The sequence below is a fragment of the Anomalospiza imberbis genome, chromosome 7, assembly GCF_031753505.1.
Source record: "Anomalospiza imberbis isolate Cuckoo-Finch-1a 21T00152 chromosome 7, ASM3175350v1, whole genome shotgun sequence".
Lineage (NCBI taxonomy): Eukaryota > Metazoa > Chordata > Aves > Passeriformes > Viduidae > Anomalospiza > Anomalospiza imberbis.
This window is the reverse complement of record NC_089687.1, coordinates 36383969-36407571: the sequence shown is the minus strand read 5'-3', so window position 1 is coordinate 36407571 and position 23603 is coordinate 36383969. Positions and strand designations below refer to the sequence as shown.

Below are 23603 nucleotides of genomic sequence, written 5' to 3'. Positions count from 1 at the left end.
TCCCTCAGATCCCTGGAAAATACACCTCCAAGTGTGGAGGAGTTGGCATTCACAGGAGCACAGTGTTCCCAGTGCTCCCCAGTGAGCAGCCAGCGGTGACAGAATACAAAACTGACATCTCCATCAAGTCCTCCTGTTCAGGAGCTGCCTCACCTCAGAAGTAGAAATTTCCATGCTCTTGTAACTCCTGCACCTGGCGGAGCTGGAAGGCTGCTCCTAGGCAAGGAGGCCAGTGTTAAAGGATTTGGATGCAACTGAGGCAGAAGAAGGTGGGCTTTAAGGTCCCTCCCAACCCAAACCAGTCCATGACATTATGATCTTCACTTCATGAAGCTTTGACTGGCACAGGGAGCAGGGGACAGGTGTACCAGGAGTTTGACACAGAGCAAGATGTGGACACAGAGATCTGTGAGTAGCTGACAATACCTGAGTAACATTTGGGAATGCTTTCCTGGTTGCTTGCTCTTGGGAAGACTCTGTTGGCTTAACTGGAGAGATTGCTGCCTTGTGGGCTGAGTAGGAGGGGAGGAGCATCCCTGCAGCCTGCATCCTCTGGGCAGTGGGAAGGAGCAGCATTCCCAAGAAACATCTCTCCTTTCTTAACAGTGTAAGATGATCAAGGCAGCTGTGCTTTACAGTTTCTGGTCTAAGCCCACGCCACATTTCTTCCAAAAGCTTTCCTGTGTCGGGTGCTTGTGGTCCTGCCTGTAAAATGGTGCTTCCTGAGAGCTTCCTGATTTCCTTGTGGGCTGGTACTCTGCTGGTTTGCTTCTAGATTTGCTCTCTGCCCCTGCTTTCTGAACACCCTCTGATGTCCCTCAAACATCTTCAAATCAGTGCAGCACAGAAGGTCTGTGGGTTCCCCTTGCATCTGGGCCTGGTTCTGCCACCTCAGGTGACACCACAGTGGATGCATGGCCAGTCAGTATCCATGGATTTACTCTGTGTAAGGACAGCAATATCACAGAATCCCAGAATCATCTGGGTTGGAAGGGGCCTTAAAGCTCATCTCAACCCACTCCCTGCCATGGGCAGGGTCACCTTTCACTAGACCAGGTTGCTCCAAGCTCTGCCCAACCTGGCTGTGAAAACTTTGGGGAAAAATTAGTCTTAATGTGAAAATCTCCGTTTTGGTCAGAACACAGATTTTCCACTGGAGCCAGGACAGATGGAACACTTTGCCCATTCGTGCAGCAGTGTCTCTCCCCTGGCTGCATGCAGTTGCTTTGGAAGAATAAGCTTATTTAGGGTTCAGGCTATTAAAAACATCTGCTTTCCCATGTATCCTGAAACACTGCAGGATTTGAAAATGGAGAACATGTATCATGCTTGTCCCAGCCACCATAAAACATCAGCTCCGCAGTTTAAATTGTGGTATTCTAATGATGGTGTATCTGTATTATTCAGTCCTGTGTAATGCACTTTTGGTTGTGGTGCTGTGATCTCTCTTCCTGCGTTGGACCTGGGCCACCTAGCCATATTTGCAGTGTGTGGTTAAACATCAAATGCACCAGAATAAGCAAAATAATCACTTCCAGACTAAACACATTTCAGATTTGTTTAGAATATTGAACAAGTTTCATCACTGGGACATGTCTCTTCTGTGACATCAAGCTACATAGATGTGTCTCTGCTGATGCCAATTTCTTTTTCCCGTGTTTTTAGACTAAAAGCATAAAATCCTCTGAAAATCCTCCTTTGACTGTGGTAACTCTTGGATGAGGGTCAGTCTGAGCATCTCTGAACATAATATCTATGTCTTCCATGGCCCCTGTGGAGCAAAAAGTTATAGACAGTTATCCTCCTCTTTCATGTGGGAAAACTGGATCAGGAACAGACAATAATCCTCATCTGTTTAGCTTGGAATGAGTTGGGAGAAGCTGGTGACAGTGCTGGAGGAAAGCAGAGTTTTGGCATTGGTTGAGTTTGCTACAAGACCCTTAACTATTTTTAGCAAAACTGCTTTCTGGAGATCAGGGCACTACAGCCCTCCTGCTTCCGTCTATCCTTTATTTTTTGGGGCTGATTTGTCTGTCTCTTTGCTGGCTACACTTATGCAGTTGTAAAAGAGTTTGTAAAGCTCTGTAGTGCTTCTGAGGGTTTCTCTGGCTCCCTGTTTCTCTGGAGGGAAGGGTGTAATTAAATAAGTCTCCCACCAAATTCCAGTGGGTAATCACACACGGACCGGACCGTTGTCCCAAAGCAGCCCTGACTCAGGCACCAACCACCCTCTGGGTAGCACTGCAGGAAGAGCCAACAGGCTCCTTCCTGGCCTTGAAAAACAGTGGGGATGCTGAGTAAGAGTGGGATAAATAATAAGGCTGGGTCCCGAGCCAAAAAAAAAAAAAAAAAAAAAAAAAAATTAAAAGAAGGTGCCTGCAGTCAGTAGGTGTTGTCCAAAGTTAATGCTGAGCTTTCACATGGCCATGGTGAACCATGGGTGCTCTGGAACGGTCAGCTTCCCATTGGGAAGCTTTCCTTTGAGTTTAACAAGGCATTTAAGTACATGCCTCAGGGCAGAGAAGAGATTACCACACCCCCTCCACCTCGCCCCCCCCCCCCCCGACAGTAAGATCAGACATAAATCTGATCATCTGACTGGAGTCAGCCTGAGATAAGATTTAAAAAACGAGTTCCTAATTGAGTTCTTCCCCACCCAGAGATAGTTTTTATTTTGGACTTCTGAAGTTCTTTACGAATGAACCCTGGCTTCCCCTTTCAAAATATTTCATCTTGGACAGCAATGTAGTCAGTCATTTCAACCTGTTCTTGGAATGTTTGTGCTTGCAGCAATTATTTTTGCAAACTCAAGTTGTCATTTTTTTCCCTCTCATACCTAAACAGTAAAAGACACATTACTGTGGATAGCACACAGGGTTTTGTTTCCCAAATCATTGGAGTACAAGAGTGAGGATGGAGAGTTTGTGACAAATTGTTGTGTTGATAAACAAATGGGCTCAAAGGAATTAGTTTCCCAAAGTAACTGCAGCCATTAAAAAGTCTTTCTGCATATGTTTGGCTTTTCTGAACACATTCTTTTCAGTATATTTAGTTAGAAAAAATACTTTTTTATCTACCAAGAAATGCCTATTCTGGTTTTCTTTTTCAGAATGTGAGGTTTTGAAACTTAAAGAAAAAAAAAAAGCTTCCATTTATATTCCAAGAACAATCAAGATTTCAATTCGGATGCTGCTTTCTTCATATTTTTAATGTTGTTAAGAACAGGCCATTCAGAGATGAGGCTGGATGAGTTCTGTCATATTTATGAAGTCATGGAAATGGAAGCATCTGGATACAGTATGGAAATCCTCAACCAAAAACTTTTTGAAATTATTACATTTTAATGTAATCCTCCAGGCTTACTCCACTAAACTGTGTGTTTATTGGTTTTGGATGGAAGATGAGGCAAGAATCAAACTGATATTGTGGAATGTCATTTAAGACTGCATAGCCTTAGGGAAGTATCCCTAAGTGTGAACGTTAATTGTATGCACTTTTCAATATGTTACTGATTCACAGCCATCATGAGCATCAAACAAATCAGCTGCAGAGCAGTAGCTGTTCAATGTGCAACGTTGAATCAACATTGTGTTGATTCTACCTTTTGCTTTCTGAAGTATCAGGTAGCAAAGAAACAAAGTAAACTGTGTGCATGGGCCTGACACGGCAGTGCATCACTCCTGCTTGGCTTATTTGGCATCAGTTCCTTAATTACCAAATGGGAATAAATAATAAATAATAATAAAGAATAATACCTGAGGCACCACTTGGGATGTGTTGTCCCAGGAGGAAAAGATTCTCCCTGATTCTCTTTCTGTGTGTCCCTATTGCTGCTAAACCCCAGCAGACAGAATAATTCAGCATGTGGTATCAATGACCTGTCCTAATTATCATGTACCTCCCCACAGGTTAATTAAGCTGCTGATTAATGTGGCTTTCACTTTTCCTACATAGCAGGGTCACAGCAGCTTTTTCTGCAATGGGATTTACCCCTCTGTAGCTATTTCCAAAAGAAGTCCCTGAAGTGATTCAAGAAGTCACTTGAAATGATTCCATGAAAAGAGAATGGGATAGCTATAACATTTATTCCTTCCTGTTTGCCAGGCCAAAAGGAGCTGGAAAAGAAAGGAGGAATGCAAACAGGTATTCAGGAGCGTTGCTCCTCATGTCAGAACATTTTCTGCCACTAGCCCACCAGGATAGCTGGTGACACTTCACTGGGGATATTCCAGAGCCATCTGGACACAATCCTGTGCCCTGGGATGACCCTGCTGGAGCAGGGAGGTTGGACCATTGACCCACTATGGTCCCTTCCAACCTGACCCATCCCGGGATTCTGTGAAACTGAAGCCAGCCAAGGACTGGAAGAGAGTTCCCATTCCCTTGGAATTCTCTCTTCCTAGTCCAGGCTTGGGGGATTGCTGGACTGTAACATGTAAGGGTGACCAGAGCTACCTGCGAAGCTGTTGTGGGATAATGGCTTTTATTTGAGCTGGAAACTGTTGGATCAGGTCCCAGCAGCAGCCATGGGGATGGCCTGCAGGAAGCAGCTGAAAGCAAACAAACACTGGGTTTTTACTGTTTCTGAGAACTGTCTGGGTCACCTCCTTATCTGTGATTTGTATTTCTCAAGAATAGGCTGCTCAACTCTCGCGATGAGAGGACTCACCGCCTTGGAATTACAGCTGGGAAATGCTTTTGGAAAAACAGAAGATGTGCTGGAGGAAGATAGTGTTGTCTCTCTGGCCTGGCAGGTTTGCATAGGTTTGGGGCTTTTTTTTCCATTAAGATGAGAAATTGATTATATTATTTGGAGGGAGGTATTCCTTGGAAAACTCATGATTTCCTCACACGACATGTCTGTGATGTTCTGTTGCTATGACCTCAAAAGAAACAAACAGCTTCCTTGTCAAAAAGCCTCCAGCTCTCTTGAGCAGCCTGTGTCCCAAGAGGTCTGACTGTCTCCCTCGTCCTGAGGGTGTCTCCTGCTCCTTCCTTCAGCATTTCTCCTTAAGTATTTGTTTCCTTTCCTTTATATAGGTCTGTGATGGTCTGGTAGATCTCAGAGTCAGTCCACACCTTCCAAGGTAATCATGTGTTTATAATATTCTGGGAGGAAAAAGATTTTAGCTTGGGAGTAAAACAAGATGACATTTCTACTGACTTTTGTATTGCATTTCACTTTGGACTGTGCATTGCATTTTATGTTTCACCATGTGTTTTTCCTCACCCCTTGTGGACTATAGAATAGGAGGGAAGGAGAAGGCATAATGGAGGATAACTGGATTAAAACCAATATCTGATTGTGGTCATGTGATGCTTCTTTCTGGCCTTAGTCTCTGAATTTATAGCAGAGGGCCAAGCAGAGCCCAGTGTCAGGGCTGAGTGTGGGGGACAGTGCTGAATCCCAGGAGAGACAATATCCTACTGCACGGTGGGATAATCTGCTTCAGGTGGGAGCACAGTGTCTCAGAGCACTGTCATTCCATGCATAATGTTACATAAGAGCATTGCAGGAGTGGATTCTGCTCATTCATTTCAGCTCTAAGGGCTGACAGTAGTGAGGAATTGCGTGCCAACCACACCTCCCTGAGGATTTCTTGGCTCTGTAATTCCTTACATGCTGGAGCAGATGATCTGCAGCAACATGGGGCTTCCCCTTTTTGGGGTGGCTACTGGGATTTCCCAGCACGTTCAGGCAGAAATTAATCTGCTTCTTGCATGGAAGGCCCATGTCTGCTCTGGATGTACAAGCAATGTGTGCACAGCTCTCTGAGAGCTGGATTTCCCAGTCCTCATTGTGCAGGTCTCTCAGACACTTGATGAAATCTCTGACTAATGCAGAAAATTTTAATTGTTTTTCAAACTCACCCTGTGGGCAGGGAAAAAGCACAAATGGAGAGAAATACGACCTTATCTGACAGGCTCTAAGCTGTGGCTGATTTATATTCTGTGGTGCAACATGACCCTGCCCTGAGCTGCAACAGAAGGAAATTTGCCTTGCAATCAGAGAGTTGTTAAAAATGTGTCTATTTCTGTCAACCCAAGTGGGGAAACCTTTGGATCCCATTCAACAGGTTGGGATGACTCAACTCCCAGCTGAGTTGGTCACCCTGCCCCAGTACATACAGTATGTGACACAAGGATTGATTCTTCTTGGCTTGCTCACTGGGAACTTTTCTGTGGCATGTTGCAAAATCCTGTACTCTTAACCCCCCAGAAGCCTCGTGGTACAAGCTGGACCTTCATTACCCTCAACATATGATGAGGAATAGGAAGTTCCTGACCTAATTCCATCATCTCAGTCTCCTCCTTATCATCATTCCCAGGTTCTGTGGGACATTTCTTCTGACATCTCATCTCTTATGAGCTCATCTCTTATGGCCTGCAGCAGGGAACAAGATTTTCCTAACCCTTTAGCAGCTGTGAGATGGAGGATGGGATTTTCCCAAAGCACTCACCCTGTGAACTGCCCTTCTGTGGAAATAACTGGTGAGCAGTCTCAATTTTTGTGGAACCAGAGTCAGAGCAACAATAGGATTTTTGTAGAATCCCACAGATCAAGCCAAGATTTGAGCACTCACCATCCTGATTTCTCTTTAAGGACAAGAAGGGAAATCCCAACAGGAGACCCCAAAGGAACATAACATTTTCCCTGCTCATTTCAGCACACAGTGTGGGAGCAGAGACCTCTTGTGAACTTGCCTGAATGCTCCTACCTCTGTTTGTTGTGCAGAAGATGGAATCTGAACAAACAGAATCTGGGCTTTTTCAGATATATCCCTGTGTGATCTTGAGTTAAATGAGCTTGGTCTTGAAGTACCGGGACCTTTTATGAATCACCTTTGCTCTAGAGTGAATACAGTGACATTGTTCTTAGAGGGAACAGGTTTCTCCCAAAATTGTCACAATAACAATCATACTGAAAGGGACCTTAAAACCCATCTCATGCCACCCCTTGCCATGGGCAGGGACACCTTCCACTAGCCCAGGGTGCTCCAAGCCCTGTCCAACCTGGCCTTGGGCACTTCCAGGGATTGAGCAGCCACAGCTTCTGTGGCCAGCCTGTGTCTAGACTGTCTAGACCTTCCTACCCTTACAGGAAAGAATTCCTTCTTTTCCTGATGCTGAAATCCATGTCACTAGGCTGTAGAGTTGAAAGAATGGGGAAAAAAAAACCCAAACCAACCAAAGGAAAAAAAAAAAAAAACCAACAAAACCAAACCAACCAACCAAAAACCCACCAGAAAACAAAACAAAAAACCCCAACAACAACAAAAAACCCAAACAAAAAAAAAGAAACCCCAAAATTGGGTAAGTTATATTTCCCTTACTTATTTTAATCAAGAGATTGGGAATTTCAGCCTCTGATCAATGACCCAATGTGAGACTGAGACTTGCAGATAAAGGAAGTGAGTGGCTCCTGTCTGAAATATTTGTAATGTAAATAGATCAAGATGATGCTGAGGGAGGGGATCATAAAATGATACAGTTGGTTGAGCACTAAGTCTCCAAGTGGTTACTTGATTAGAATTTCCACCAGAATTCAGCCCAGGTTGATTCATCTGCCTAAGGTTGTGTTCTCCATTGGTTTGAGGAGTGCTGTTTCACTTCCTTGCTGCTGGCTAGCCCAGGGGGCCACAAGCCATGTGTGACTGAGCCCATTTCTTGGAGGAAGGCTGAACTTCAATTCCACTCCTCCAGGGGCCTCTTCTTGAGTCCCAACTAGAAAATGTTGCGTCCTCTCAAACAGCTTTTTCCTGTAGCTGATTAAAATAAAGCAGTGTCCTCAATATCACCTGGCTTGGCAAAACCCACTGAAATCTGAGTGAAAAGCCAACTTTTGTTGAAGTTCTCCCTGTCACAGATGTGAAGGCTCCAGCTGTGTCAGCAGCAGCACAGAGCTGCCTCCTCCCAGTCTGTGCAGCTCCTGGCTCTGCATGTCAGCATGGTAAAAATAGCCGTGTTTGAAATCTAAGTGGAAATATTAAGGGCTTAATTATCATCAGCTTTGGAGCTATTTTTTTTCAGCTGAGACTGAGGAGACTGCTCCTGCACCACCCAGCCACACTGAGAGCTAAAGCAACTCAGTGGCTCCTGTATTTTTAGTGGCCCATCTGGCAGGAAGGGATGAGAGGGAATTGCAGCTACTTCAATACCCCCTTGTTCCAGGCAGGAGTGTGTGCCTGTCCCCAGCAGACCCCTTGGCTGTGTGTAGCTGTATGTGAAAGAGGGAAAGTAAAATCTATTTTTAGGCTGTCTGAGTGGCCTGTTACTGGAGAGGCAAGGCTGTTGACTCATGCCCATCTGATATCATTTAAAGGGTTAGATATTGCCAGCTAACAAAAATAAGTGCTGTTACTCCCTCCTAGTCAATAGAATTAACTGTTCTTAGCAGACGTTTGCTTTTATGGCAGAAGCTGTGCATCCCCAGGGCCCTGTTAATAATGTATACATGGCTGAGAAGGTGAAAATCTGGATTTTCTTGGGATTGTGGTGATGGAAACAGAAATATGAAGGCAGCAGTGTTGCCAGGGAGCCTTCAGCTCTCTACGTTCATCTCTATTCAAAGAACCTGCAGAAATTATAAAGGAAGGAGACAAAAAGCTGCTGTGTTAACACCAAGGGCTCTTCCCTTTCCGTGGTAGAGTCTTGGAAAGGTCTTTCCCTCCTCCTCTTCGCCCCAGCCTGCCTCAGGAGCATTCTCTTTGTTAAATAGAAACTCTTCTGCTTCCTGTCTGTTGCTTTTTGGCATCAGTTTTGAAACCCTGAATTGCTCCCTGGGGATGAGCACTGGAAAAGTGATGGGAACTGGTTTCCTATCAGCAGCTGAGATGCAATTCCTGGCTCCACTTTTCTAGGGAAAAGTGTACAGACCTGGACAGCATCATCTGCACAGTGGGAGAGACCAAGCACCTCTCGTGGGCTGAGTGTGTGAAATCCTGAAGCAAATACTTCTTGCAAACTCAGGGCACATGGGAGATGGGAGGGAAAACATCAGCTCAAAAAGCTTTGCCTGCTGGCTCAGGAGCAGGGAAAGAAATTCATAAAAGTGAACATAGTTCTGTTTCTTTTTTTTAGGTCACAGCTGGAATTAACCATGAGGTATTTAACACTGAAGTGGAAGAGAAGGATGAAACAACAGGAAGAGGAACTGCTTGAAAACTGGTGAGCCAAATGTCCCTTTTGAACAAGGAAGATGAAGGATTTACTTGGTGTAAGGTCACACTATCTACAAAATCTTTGTCTTTCTTTCCCTCAGCTGGGATAAGGAAAGCCAGGGCTCCAGGCATCCCACCTGAAATGTAGCATTAAGGGGAGATGCAACAGGCAGGTGGCTGTGAGTGAAACAGGCCTCCCAAATACACCTTCCACTGCTTCCACTGCAGCTGCTGTGGCCAGGCTGACTCTGGGAAACCACAGCAGCAGCCAGAGAATCCCAGAAAGAATCCCAGAATGGTTTTTGATGGGAGGGACCTCAATGCCCATCTTGCTCCGTGCCCTGCCATGGGCAGGGACACCTTCCACTATCCCAGGCTGCTCCAAGCCCTGTACAGCCTGGCCTTGAACACTTCCAGGGATCCAGGGGCAGCCACAGTTTCTCTGGGCACCCTGTGCCAGGGCCTCCCCATCCTCACAGGGAAGGATTTCTTCCTGATACATAACCTTAACCTGCCCTCTGTCAGTTTAAAGAATCATGGAATCACAGAATCATTTAGTTTGGAAAAGACATCCAAGGCCGTCAAGTCCAACCTACGCCCAATCCCCACCTTGTCACCAGCCCAGAGCACTGAGTGCCACATCCAGGCCTTCCTTGGACACCTCCAGGGATGGGCACTCCACCACCTCCCTGAGCAGCCCATTCTGGTGCCTGTCCACCCTTTCCATGAAGAAATTCCTCCTGAACCTCCCCTGGCACAGCTTGAGGCCGATTCCTCTCGTCCTGTCACTTGTTGCCTGGGCAAAGTTGCCAATCCCTACCTGGCTCCTGTTTTAGAGCGAGGAGGTTTCCCTGAGCCTCCTTTCCTCTGGAGACAGAGATGAACTCCTCCCCAGAGCTGCCCTAATCCCTTCAGCTGCCCAGTTCCCAGCGTTATGGCCATTTCTCCCATTGAAGGAATGCTCAGAGCTGCTCTCTGAGTGCACTCTTTGGCTCACCAAAGTACCTTGAACACACTGTTCATATTCAGGCTAATCAACACCAAATGGGGTCTTGCTTTCAGAACAGATTTTTTTCTGTACCATGATAGTAGAAGTCATCTCAGAAATATTCCTGGAAAGGGCTTGTTTTTCTCCCAGATGAAAATGGGGGTAGAGAATGGCACTCTAGAGCCAATATCTGAGTCAACCCCAACCCTTTGTGGGGTTTGGAAAGACTTTAAAGTGCTGCTCAGTGTCACTGGATGGGTAAAACAAAATTTATGCTGATCCCCAGGTAGCACTGCACATGCTGGCATGTGTTCCCTTTCCCCTAACTAGAAAATTTACTCCAGACCTGAAAAAAAACCTCTTCCCCAATGTAGATAAATTCCTTTCTAATAAGAACACATTTAATTTTTCTGACAAAACAAGATTTTTCACGAGGGTAGTGGGGGAAAACTGCATTCATAAACACACAGCAAGAAAGCACATCATAAGAATATAGGCCAAGTAGTCATCAACAATTAGAATAATTTATTGGAGAGGACCCCAAAATAGCAAAAAAAGCTTCGTTATTTGTGCTATGTTGATTAATGATACGCTAATAGCTGAGGCATGTCTTTAATAATTAATCATTTTTTTAAAAACCTAAGCAGAGCCAGGATCCTCTTTGGGCTGAAGGGGCATTTGCAGTTTTCCAGCAAGGCAGACATTGGGACCATACCCAGCAGCTCTTGGGGATCACAGCCATGCTCCAACAACGCCCAGAAAGCACATGCCTAACTTTACCCTTCCTCCATAAAACTTGTGGCACACAGTGACAAGGCACAGCAAAAGAAATGCTGGAGAAAGGATGGAGTTGGCCAAGTCAGGCAGGAGGCTGTTGTTGGAGCCAGGAGCTGAAATCACCTCTCCTGAGGATGCTCTTTACCATCACTGCCAGAGGCAGAGCTGACCTTCCCATGGCTCCCTGTGCAAGATCCCAGGCTCCACAGGACCTGACATTTGGTTCCAGCTTCTCCCTTTTATCTTTTTTGCTCCTTGGCCCTCAGGCTGCTTTCCGAGTGGACCATAAGCATCACGGTGAATTCCTGTCAGAGGGGTTTTCCAAGTAGAAAAGAACAAACAAAACCAAACAAAAATCCCAAGCTATGACCAAAAACCCTTCCCTGAGGGTTTTTTAACCCAAGCTCCCAAAGAAGTTTAATGCTCTGGTGGAGGACTTTGTCATGCAGTGTGGTCTGAAAGGTGGGGAGGAGAAGGGAGAGCAGGAATTAATCCTGTGGTGTGTGGTGAGCAGGATGTTCACCTTGCAGACAGATGCTTTTCAGCAGTTAGTGGGGATGCAGTCCCTGCCTAATTGCATTTAGCCAATCCCTGACCTTTTAGATCAGTGGGAAGAGTCCCAGGCAGTCAGCAGACTTGGGAAAAAAAGCCCCAAATGACAGGGAAAATTAGAGTTTGGGAGCTTTGAACTGTTACTGTTTGACTCATGGCTGCGGGTATTTTCCTCTTTGTGCAGATGTTGGGAGAACTGGGGGTGGCTACTGGGAGATGATTGAATCCATGTGACATCCCTGAGGTAAAAGAGCTCTGTGGTGAGGCCTTAAAATGTTACAGCAATCCCAAGAACCAAGAATCCTGACTGGCAAGACTGAGTCTGGGAGAGCTCTGCTGTGAATTTCCTGGAGCTATTTGGGCAGTGGTAGCACCCACTGCCCCAGGGTTATGTGGGAGAGGCCAAAGGGATGGGTTGTTGCCCCCAAGAAACTGCTTGCAAGAGAAATGAGAAACAGAAACTGCTGTTGCAAATTTGAAACAAGAAAACAGGAGGGTTGGTCAGAGGTGGGGGCTAACAGCTCCTCTGGCTGCTTTTAGGTGCCTCCTTGGATGAGCTTACTGCCTAAGAAGAGTTTTAATGAGGTGAAAAGGAGCTCAGCTGCTCCAGAAGTTAGGACCAAGAATGGCTGTATCCTTGTAAATCCTGTGTCAATTGTAGAGAGGAAGAGAGGCTCAGGAAGCTGCATGGCTGTGCTGCTCACAGCTGCTGATTCCTCCCTTCCCAACTCTGCTTCCAAGAGGGGTCAGAGCCAGGGCAGCAGTCAAAGTGCCAGGGAGAAGTTTCAGTGCTGATAGCCATAGTTTCTCCTCCATCTGCAAAGCTGAAAATGGAGAGAGACCAAGAAAAAGTCTGAAGTACCACAATGTTGATAATAATAATCCCCAATTCCCTCGTAGTCAGTCTCATCTCACCCCACCCTTTAGTTCTTCTCCAGAAATCCTTTTTCCCCAGGATTGCTGGCACCCTGAGGAGGACAGATCTGGTGCAGGAGTCATGCTGGGGGTCAGAGAGATAGGATGGGATGTGGGTTTCTTTCAGGACAGCAAGTTCAGACCATGGCTTGCCAGAGGTTTTTCCGTGCAACCTTAAGCCTACCTTTTAAACTCCTCTCTGCCTCAATTTTCCAGCAATTAAATGGGGTGGTACTTTTCTCTTTAGCTGTTTGGATTGTCAGCTGTCTAAAACAGAGGCAGTTCCATCTCCCAGCATGCTGGCTCCTGGCTGCAGCTGCTGCCATGACATCCCTTTTAATGAGGGAATGAGCCTCCTCCTCTCTCTGCTCAGGACCAGCACCAGGGACAAGGAGCCAGGATTTGCCTCTGAATTGCCAGACCCCAGCACGGATTAGCCAGGCACATTTACAAAAATCCACAGGACAGTCTCTGCTCAGAGAGGGAGCTCCCTGAAGGTTTTGTCCCAGCCCACAGTGTCCCCAGAGCAGCTGGGTCCCTCTGGACTGCTGGGCTCTCACAAGCAGGGCTGGCCCGCGGGCTCTGAGCAGGTGTTGCAAATTTTCTTTTTGTGGTTTTTTTCTCAGTCAGGGCAAGGCCATCTGTGATGCTCTGAGGTCATTAATGGTTTCCAGGATCGCCAGGAAATAGAAAATACTTGTGCAGCCTACGACGACGTGTAGGTCGAGCAGATACTATGCTCACACAGGCAGGAGCACAGAGCAGGGTGTAGGGGTTTGTGAAACATTCCAGTGGAGTGGCTTCCAGCGGTTTCTGCCTAAAGGAAGATGCACAGCTGTTCCGAGCTCTCGGGGAGATGAGTTCTATTTGCATGACAAAGGCAAAAACAATGCCGTTGTCTAAGTCACCTTTTTCTCTGTGTGCCAAGCAGGGCTCCCCTCCAGCTCCTTGCTGGGACTGCTTCCACCTGCAGCCAAAGATCTCCGAGGTGTTAGCCCTCAAACCCACCTGGGGACCTCGGGTGTTTTGGGCTGGAGCCCAAAAATCCAAGTGAAAGCCTGCTGGAGCCAGCTGGGAATCTTTCCATGAAACGCTCAAGGGTTTGCTTTGGATTTCATTTGCTCTCTGCAAAGCTGAGCCGTGGCCAGTGGAATGACTCTGCTTTGGGATACTCATGCTATCCCTTGGAGGGCTGTTTCAGAGGTTAGGAAGAGTCTCCAAGCAGGAAGCAAATCCTACCAGGAGCACCAGGGTCTCCTGGATTTAATCACCCCCTGAAACCTTGATGAAGCTCTTTAACGGGGCAAGGCCACTTGGTGCTGCTGTCACTTGTGCACAAATCCTTCGTGGTCTAGAGGGAGCTGAGGGTGCTTGGAGGAGAGCTGGGATGTGCTTGTGTAGTTTTGTAACTGCTCATCAACATCTGTCTCAGGATGAATATTCATGGATCAGCTATCAGGAACCTGGATCAAGTGGGAGGCATTGTGATAAAATGTCTGGATGTTTCATTTGCAGCCAGGAAAGGGAGCTGAGTTTTTCTAGGCTGGCGTGGGTTTCTTAGACTTTGACAGAACAGTTTTTGTTTTGACACTGTCAAAACATTTCTTTTTTCTTTTTTTTTTTCCTTTTTGATAGAGATGCTTTTATCAAAATCTAACTTCAGTATGCTATAGACTGTGTGATTTTTATAGTATATTAATAGTCTGCTCTATTGCTTAGCTATTAGTGTACCAAACTATTTCTACATCTTTGAGAAGAAGAGGTTTTATGCTATCAGAAAAAAAAATCAGCTTTACTAAAGCAAACTATACTGATATTTCTGGGTGTTTTTTTAGCAATTCACTGAATAATTTCTGCACTTTTCATTTTATTTGCCTTTCTAGGAGCTTACAGAAAAATACTGGGGCTTTCCAGAGACCAAAAATTATATCTCCTAGCCCACATGAGTGTGGTTCTTTTTGCAGGATGCATTTTTTGCATCCTTTTGTAAGGATGTATTTATTTCACTGGTGAGGGAGTCCCTTTATAAACCTATTTCATGATCCAAGTGGTCTGGCAATAAGAACCTGCAGTAATTTAATGCTCCTGATTTTATATGTGTTATTACACGTACCTGACTTCACCCAGGGGGGTTTCACTGACCCTGAGGCTGGATGCCCTACACAGCCAGGGGGATATTGTTAATCCTCCTATTATAACGTGGGGAATTTGGGAATTGAGGCAGTAATTATTTTCCAGAGGTGGTGCAGGGAATCAAAGGGAGGTGAAACCATGAACACTGGTGCCAGAACTCCCACACAGCATCAGGACCCCCAGCAGGCCCAGCAGGTGCTACCTGTGTTTTCCATTTTGTCTTGCCAATGTTTTTCCCAGATCCCAGCCTTCTGTAGAGAGAGGCCTTGTAAATCTCTTTCAGGAGCATCCACTCTGTACTGTTTAAAACTTTGCTCTGTCCTTGAGGAAACAGAATTTTTCCTCCCTCTCTTGAAACTTGTGCTCTCTTCAGCTGTAGCATCACAGGAATTTAATTGACATGATCCTGCATAAATCTGTTTTCTCAACAGCTTCACCCCATCCAAAATTCTTACTCTCTGAAGATGAGACAGATGGACAGTACATGCATATTTTTGAATTTGCTCACAGTTAGCAGCTTACCAAGATTGTTCCAAACTTTAAAGCCCAGCTTGGATGTAGTAAAGGGCTTAAAACAGTTTATTTTGGTCCTGTTCAGGTGAAGAAGTGCATGTTTGCAGCACATGCATGGCCTCTACCCCAGTTTATCCAGAGGAGAGCCTGATTTCACTGCCAGCAGAGTTTTGACTCCATCTGGGTGAAACTGGATGGAATGGCAAGGACTGGGCAGCCAGATTGCAACAGGAGGGTAGGGGTTGGAATATCTGTGGAATGCCCAAGCAGGAATCTGGTGCAGTGGAGTCTGGCTTGAAGTGGAGACTGCAAGCCCTGCCTGCCCTGGAGAAATCCTGCAGACCCCTGTAAGGAATTAGAGGGAGTTACCCAGTGCTTTAGGACAGATTTACAGGGGGGAATTGGAGACAGTCAACCCTGCAGCACGTTTGTTTAGGTTTGCAGCTTTCAAGGTGCTGGAATTAAATAATAATAATAATAATAATAATAAAATATTAATAATACCTATTAAACAGCTGTTCCTTTATCCAAGGAGACCCTCCCCAAGCTTCCCCAGCCCCATGGAAATCCAGGAGTCTGGGGACATTTCAGACTGGCCTTTGTGTTTTGTGATGTCTTGCCTTTTTCAGGGCCTTTAGATGCTACATGTAAAGCAGATCCTAAAGTGAAAGATCTTAGGAAGGGGCTTGCCCTTTCCATGCATTGAGAAATGCAGTCCATTCTCCAGCTTTTGCCCATATTGCAGCTACCCAGGCTTAGAATAATCTGGTTTAAGATAACGTGATAACATTCAGCAGCTTCCTTCAAGTGTTACCCTCCAAAGGTTTGGGCCAAGCTAGTTCCATTCTTTGTGTTGTTTGGGGTTTGTTTTTTTTTTTTTTCACCATTCCCTGAGCTTTCTAGGAAAAACAGCTTTCTCTGCAACCAAATATAGTTCTAACTGCTCCGCTAAGAGCACTTTTGATTTTGCTGTTCAAAGCAAATCCGTCGGAGCAGGGTTCTGTTAACAAAACTCTGGAGAAACAGGAGGTCAAGTGACTTGAGTAAATAGACTTCTCCTTCTCTTTGGAGCTCCCATTCAAAGCCAAGAGGAAATTATCCTGACAAAAACACCAGTTTTAACTTTGGAGATTGCTCTTTGAGCCACAAAGATCTAATTCATGCTAGTGGATTGCATAAAGACCCTTATACACATCTTTCCAGCATTCCCAGATATACCCGGGGACAACGATTTTATTTTTATAAATATACTTTTCCATCAAAAGAATGAAACCCCAAACCCTAAGTCCTAGAATTTTTTGGTGTTTCTTAGGTCCAGACATAATTTCTGATTTGAGCCAGAGGTATTTCGTTTGAGGAGGAGGTAGGGATTTGCACAGGATAGCAGCTGGCCACAGCTGTCTTTACCTCTGTTTCTGAGATCTGCAGGGTTTTGTTGGGGTTTTCTTTCTCCCCAGAGAGAAATCTGTGCTACTGCTTTCTTTTGCACATGGCCCAGTGCTTTTAGCTGACTTTCCACCCTCCTCTGCACATCACTGAGATGCTGCCAGCATGCAAAACACCACATCTTGCAGAAAATTCATGCCCCAGACACTTTATATGGGACTCACACACAGATCCCCGGGCATGGGAAGCCTTTCCTGATGCTGTCATACTCTTGTTTTCCCCAGGAAGAGGAACCAGAGGTAAGGATGGCTGAAAATCTCATTTCAGATGGCCCACCCAGCCCTGTGGTTTGTGTCTCCACCTCTTGTCATTCAATAGCCTTGAGCTGCTTGTCAGGGTGGGGACCACCAGCAGTGATGGAGAGATGTGTTCACCTCTTGGAAAATATCATTTTCGTGTAGCCACAAACCCAGGGCAGTCACTGCTCCCTGCCACTTCCTTCTCCCAGTGTCCAGAAGTGACCTTGTAGAGGCCATTTGCAGGTTTTTCAGGCCTCCAGAAATGCAAGAACTTGAGCCAAAAATATCTGGCTTTCTCTCCCAAATCTTGTGTGTAACTGAAATACCTTGGCACAGGCACTGTGGGTCCTCAGCCTGGCAAAATCTGTATTGTTTGCAAGATTCTGGGTGCCCTGAAACCTCAGTCCCAATGTTCCCATGTAACCTGAACCTATGATTTCTGTCAGGAAAGCTTGAATTAAGGGAAGCCTGTGGTATTCTTCAAGAGATGAAAAGGAGTAGGTTGGAAAAGCCCGAGCCTATTAAATATCCACTTGCTGATGGGAAGGGAGTACGTGGGATAGACTCTGTGGGGACTTTCTCCCTTCTTTCCACTCCTTTGGCTCTGTGCCTTTTGCCAGCAATTTCCATGGCTGTCGTTCTGGTGACATTCCTGTCAAATTCCCCCTTTGGCTCATCAGACTCACTGGGCAAAAATCTTGCTCTGGTTTGGCTCAGGACCTAACTGGTCACTGTTCCCAGTCCCTGTACAGATTTCCATGCCCACAGCTGCCCGTGGCTTTTCCAGATTTCCAAGCAGCCCTGTGAACCAGCCACATCCCCATGTCCAAGGGGCTTCCCTTTTCTCCAAATGACTCATGGATATAAGGCCCTTTCTTCCAGAAGGCTCCCAAAGACTTTGCAGATGTTGCAAAAAAAAAAAAAAAAAAAAAAAAGGCAAAAGGTTCCTGGAAATTACTGTATTGTTGGGATAAAATGTAAAATATTGCAAAGTGGGGTTTGTATTCCCAAGGGAATGGCAGGCTGGCTCAAGTATACATTCCTTCCACCTATCTTTGGAAAGACTGACTCACCCTGTGGGGCTGCTTCTTTCTCTTTCCATCAGTTGCAGAGTCCTGCATATGTAGCTTAGATGGTCATTTAACTTCCAGGGTCTTTGCAGGACTCTGTAATATCTTAATTTCTCTTTTCAGGTGGGTAATGGCCAGCCCAGCTCCTGGGCAGCTGACTTGTGCTTTAACCATAAAATGAATCACAAAATTATAGATGGTTTGGGCTGGAAGGGACCCCAAAGCTCATCTATCCCACCCCCTGCCATGGGCAGGGACACCTTCCACTATCCCAGGTTGCTCCAAGTCCTGTCCAACCTGGCCTTGGACACTTCCAGTGATCCAGGGCCAGCCACAGCTGCTCTGGGCACCCTGTTCCAGGGCCTGCCCACCCTCACAGGAAAGAATTTCTTCAGTAGTGCAGTAAATAGAGGGTTACCAATCCAAAACCTTCTTGTTTTAAGCCAGGCACAATTATCTGTGTGCATACCAATGTTGTTTACAAATTTGGGGTTAATGTATCTGAAGGCAGAGTTTGGATTTAAAGATCAATTTTTTGTGCTGAGTGAGAGGAGGCTGATTTTACTAAAGATACTTTTTGCAGGGTTTTTCATATTTCTCTGACTTAAAGAACAGCCCTCACCACAAGCTATGACATCATGAACTTGATATCTCTCCCTGGGAAAAGAAACACTTTTTAGGAAAAAAAGCAAATGGAGTATGGTGGAGGAGGGGGGAAGAAGGAAGTGTTCAGAGGAGTTCAGAAAGCTTGAGATTCCTCCAGGGTCCCCATCTGTGCTGTATGTTGTCCCAGCTGACCAGCAGACATTTCCGCTCCGCGCATTAATGCGTTCACAGCGAGATCAAAGCGCCTGCCCTGGGCGTGCTCGGGGCCAAGTGTGGATGTCCTTCCTCCAAACAGCCTGATCCCAGAGCTTCCAGCCCCTTATCCCTCCTTCCTGGTACGCATGGGGCTGAGCACCGGCTCTCTGGAGCTCATGATGGGCAGTTTGTTAAGTGATGGACAGTTCTTGCCAAGCTCCGTGGTCCCGGTGGCCTGGAAGCCGCATCCGCTGCCGGAATATTTCGGGTGACAGAAGCAATTTTCCTTCCGTGTTGAGGGGAAGGAGAGCAGCACATCTCTGATGGTCCCACCACACCACATGTCCCATTGCTGCCACTCTTCAGAGGTGACTCTTTGGAGGCAAGTGCTGGTGGGTGGCCTAGGGACAGCCCAGCTCATGCAGTGTTAGGAAGCTGGAGGAATCCAGTTTGGAAAGCTCTGCCAGCTCTGTTGTCACACAGGGTTGGTTTGTGATACAGCCCAGATCAAAACCAGGTCCTTTACCAGTCAGGAAGTGCTTCAAAGCAGTATTTTACATCTCCACAATATTTTTTTCAGAGGATGGTTCTGAAATTATAAAAATCACAGAGTTGTTTGGGTTAGAAGGGACCTTAAAAATCCTCTTGTTCCAAGCCCTGAACAGGTACACTTTCCACTAGAACCAGTCCTGGCATCTTGCCTTTCTAAGTGCTCTGAGCAACCATCACTGAGCACAAAGGGACAGGAAGATCTGCTGAAAATTGAAAGTGCTGAAGACAGTGGAGTGTATTGTGCAAGGGCTCTGTCCCTCATCAGTGTCAAATTGCACAAATCAATGCTGGCCAGAAGAAGTGAAGCAACAGCTCCCTTCCTAACATGGGAATATCCCCATTTGCTGCTCCTGGCTGAGGACTGGGGGCAAGAGCAGCAAGGGGGTGGCAGCGACTGCAGAGTGTCCCTTGCCCCCACAGTGCCCAAGGGAAGGAGAACAGCACTGTTTGCCATAGATCCGACAAGTACCAGGGCACTTTGCACCCTATAAAATCCCCCTGATGTCACTTTAAACCTAAATAATGTATCTTCCTTGAAAAGAAGCTGCTGTTCTCTGGGATCCAACCTCTTCTGGTTAGATTCCCTGGGGCCTGAATGTTTCAGGCATGTTGCTAGCACAACAAGTCAAAATGGGAACTTGTAAAATCCTATATTTGGGGTTTATTTGCACGGCTGAGCAGCAAAAGACTGTTCTTCGAAAGGGGAGAGCAGTCAAGGTCCATCTGTGCAGTGTGGGGAAAACAGCTGGTAGGTGCCAGTGGAGGAAACCCAAATATACCATGGGACTCCTCGCCCTGGGGATGAGCCACCATTCCATCCAGAGGAGCATGCAGCCTCTCTCTGCCTGGCATTCTAAGGTTGCAGGTTTATTTTGATTTTAGTTTTAACTATGCTCACCATTTAGCCCCGTCCCAAGGCTTTGGGCAGTGTGACCTTCCTGAGACTTGAGGGGCTGCTCATGTTCTGTTCCCACAATTTTTACCTCTTTTTTTTCTTTTTCCCCTTAAATGGCCACAGCTGGATTGTATCCTGAAGGTTTTTCCAGAGGAGTTATTTAGCCAGATGGCATGTTTGTTTAGCAGTAGCTGTGGACACCAGTTCCTCCCAGATGTCCTTGAAGGAGCAGAGTGTCTTGCCCACAGCTCATCAATCCTGTGGTCTCTGCATTGCCAAAGCTTGTGGACAGCATCTGTCCTGATGTTGCTTCCAATGTATCCCAGCATTTTTATCCATTTAAGGGCTAGGGATTTGGGTTGTTTCTCCTTCCATATGAGTTTCCCCATCATTTTGACCAATGCAGGCTCTTATTTTGCAGTGAACTTCTCCCCACATTCATTTGTTCTTTCTGATCATGACTTGCCCACTTAGCACTCCAGAATTTCCTCTCTCGCTCATTTTCTTCCTGAAAGATCCTCAATGGTCTCTGTGAGCCTCTTGTTGGAGCAAAACTCCTCTCTTTTGTGAGAGTTTCATGGCTTGCCCCTGCAGTCTAGCTCAGCTTGGCATTTTACCCATGTCAGTCCCCCCAGCTCTCACCCACCTCTTACAACTCCTGGCTCACTGGAGCTTCTCAAGACATTCAAAGGCATTCAAAAAGCAGGGGTTTTTTTACAGAATTTATGGAAATGACATCCAGCCCACAGCTGTTCATGCAGTGGACATCTGCAGCCTTGCCTTCCAGCCCAATGACCAGGGCATGGAACTGGAGGGGTGGGGAAGGTGTTGGGAAACCTGAATTTTGCCTGCCCTTGCTCCATGGCAAGATTTCATTTCAGCCCTCCTCCAGCAGTGACTGGTTCAGGTGGTGTCAACAGACAAAGTAGGAATTTCTGCTTCAAAACCAAGGAAAGCATTTAATTGGTTTTTCTTTTGCTCTGTTTCTTCTTTCAGAAATAAGAAAAATGAGAGCAGAAGCACACGCACTGGTTGTGGAGCTGCCTGCTTTAACACACAGCTCAGGGATCTGCCCTGAAATACCAGCTTGTGGGGAGTTTCCAGCCCTCCTGGGGAAGGATTCACAGGTGAATTTCAGCATGAAACCCCTAATGCCCACAGGAATAAGCGGAACAAAGATGACATACATTTTTCTTTAAAACTCCTATTTTTAAGGCAACATCAGGATTTTCCTGAGGTTTGACTTATTTTCTTTTGTAAGAGCTGAGGCAGAGGTGGAAGCACAGCTTCCCAAGGGGCAGTGGCAAGGCTGGAGCAGGAGACCAGAGGGAGATGAGATCTCCAGCATCAGCTGCTCCAGGGAGGGAGGATCATTGCCAATTCCTTGAGGCAAAGCTCACGGAAATTGGGAAAACTGGGAAATACTCAATAACACAAACTTCTTTTGAAAGTCCTCAACTTGTGGGGTTTTCTGATTTGATCACTGGCCTAAAACTTAGGGTTTTTTGAATTGGAGGTTCCTTTTATTTAACTGAAAGGGTGGCTGTGTGGCTAATGGGATTCCTGGGCTAATTGTGTCCATAGCTTGTTAGCCCTGGGCTGGAATTCAGTCCCTCAACAGGCTTTGAATGGGGTTGTTTTCATTTCTGTCCTCCTTGGCACAGGATGGACAGAGGCCATGACTAAACTTTTCTGGTTTCTGTGCCAGTGCAATCATATGAGAGGCTGAGGGGCTGAAGGAAATGCTGAGGCCTCTCACATGAAAAAGGAGAGGTTTTTGCACATCGGATGAAAACGAGCAACCTCAGGCAAAATTCGGGGGACAAAAACCATCCAGCCCTTCCCAGTACTGGTCAGAAGTAGCAGCAATAGCAAAGGGTAACTGCAAAGGGAAAAAAGCTGGATCCAATGGAAACTGCTGGTCCAGGATCTCCCAGCTGGGTATCTGGCACAGTGCAGACTTGGGAGACTTCAGCGGCAACCTGAAAACGAAGAAAATTAAGGAAAAAAAAAAAAAAGAAAAGGCTGGCATTGACAGTGAAGTCACGGGCATTACAAAGTAGGTACCTCACTTGTGCATTGCTTAGTGACTCTAGAGAGTGCCTGCTCTAAAATCCTGCAGTCAGTGCTTATTAGAAATATCTCTCTGTCCCTTCTCCCTGGTGATACTGGGGAATGCCAAGGCATAGAGACAAACATGACCTTGCTTGTAAGACGCTGGCCTTCCTGGGGCTGAGTTCCCCTGAGCTCTTCCAGAGACCTTTGGGAGTGGCTGGAGGAATGTGCCAGTATCCCTTGACACTGTCCCAGGACCTGCCTTTTGTCCACGTTTTCCTAAAAACCAATGGAAGGCTTCTAAAAACACCACCCTGGCACGTCTATGTTAAACCAAGTCCCACCTCTGCATCTTCCAGTGGCTGGGCTCCAGCTGCACTCAGGTCAGGCCATAGCAAACACTGCAGAAAGCTCTGGAATGTGCTGAAAGAAAAGGCAAAACCAGCCAGAACAAGGCCAAGCATCACCTCCTCTTAGTTTAGTAATGTGGTCCCAAATGAGGACCCAGAAAATTCATGTCACCCCACTCCCTGGCCAGATTTCTGCCTGCTGCCAATCCCCTAGACAAGGAGGCTGAACTGGGGGAAGGTTTCTTGCCATGCTTAGATGGTCACTGCCCCATCAGCAGCACCATCCATGCCTCTCACCATCCATCTCCCACCCCCTGGGTTTCCCTTTGGGAATCCCTTTTGGAATCCACCCAGCTGCTCCTCATCTGAGGGTGTTGTGTCCCTCACCATGATCAAGCTGTGCCATCTTCTCCTCCTTGATGGCAGAGATTTGTTGGTCCTGTGGCCCTGCCAGCCATGGGGCAGGATGTCCCTGTGTGCACTCGGGGCTGCACGAACCTGTAACAGCAAACAGTCCCCACCCAAGGTGTCCAAAGCTGTTATTTTGGAAGCAAGTGGCCAAAGAGTAAATACAGAAATAGAAAAATCAGTTTTGGCCTGCATTGTTGTTTTTGGTTTTTTTTTTTCTTTGTATGAGCATTTTGTGCCAGGCAAATAAACCACTCAATAACATAATCTCAGCAGAAAAATAAGTGAGAAAAGCAGTTGGGCCATCAAGTGCTATAAAAGCAGCTTTCACAGAAGGAAGTGGTGCTCTAAAGCAAGGATGTGGCCTTGCTGCTCTGCACTGGATGGTGGAGCACCTTTAGTCACTGGGTGATCATCACCCCTCCCTGGGGTCTTTCTTTTTTACCCAGTGATTGCCAGAATAGGATCAGGCTCCCATGGAAACAAATCCCTTCTGATCCTTGCTGCTGTTTGATGATAGTGGAAGTGAAGGGGCAGCTGCTGGATTTATGGGAAAGCAGGATGATAAGGAGTCAGGAGAGAGACTTTGGCTCTCACACAGGCTTTTGGGGCAAAGCTGGTGTTTTTCAGCAACACTTGTCAGCTCAGCTTTAGTTGGTGCCCAGCAAATGTGGAACTGAGCAGCACCCACATGGCTCCAAGCAGGAGCAGGATTTTAATGAGTTATAAATTAATGAAATTTAAATTA

At 46.3% G+C, this 23603-nt stretch overlaps 1 long non-coding RNA gene across 2 annotated transcripts; it reads left to right on the top strand.

Annotated features, from left to right (window-relative positions):
• The first annotated feature begins 4318 nt into the window (after positions 1-4318).
• LOC137477480 (uncharacterized) lies at positions 4319-5163 on the top strand. Of its 2 annotated transcripts, none has more exons than XR_011001020.1 (2): positions 4319-4435; positions 4634-5163. It is a non-coding gene; the product is annotated as an uncharacterized lncRNA (long non-coding RNA). The 2 variants fall into 2 exon arrangements; XR_011001021.1 differs by having other exon boundaries at positions 4320-4435; positions 4639-5163.
• The last annotated feature ends 18440 nt before the right edge of the window (positions 5164-23603 follow it).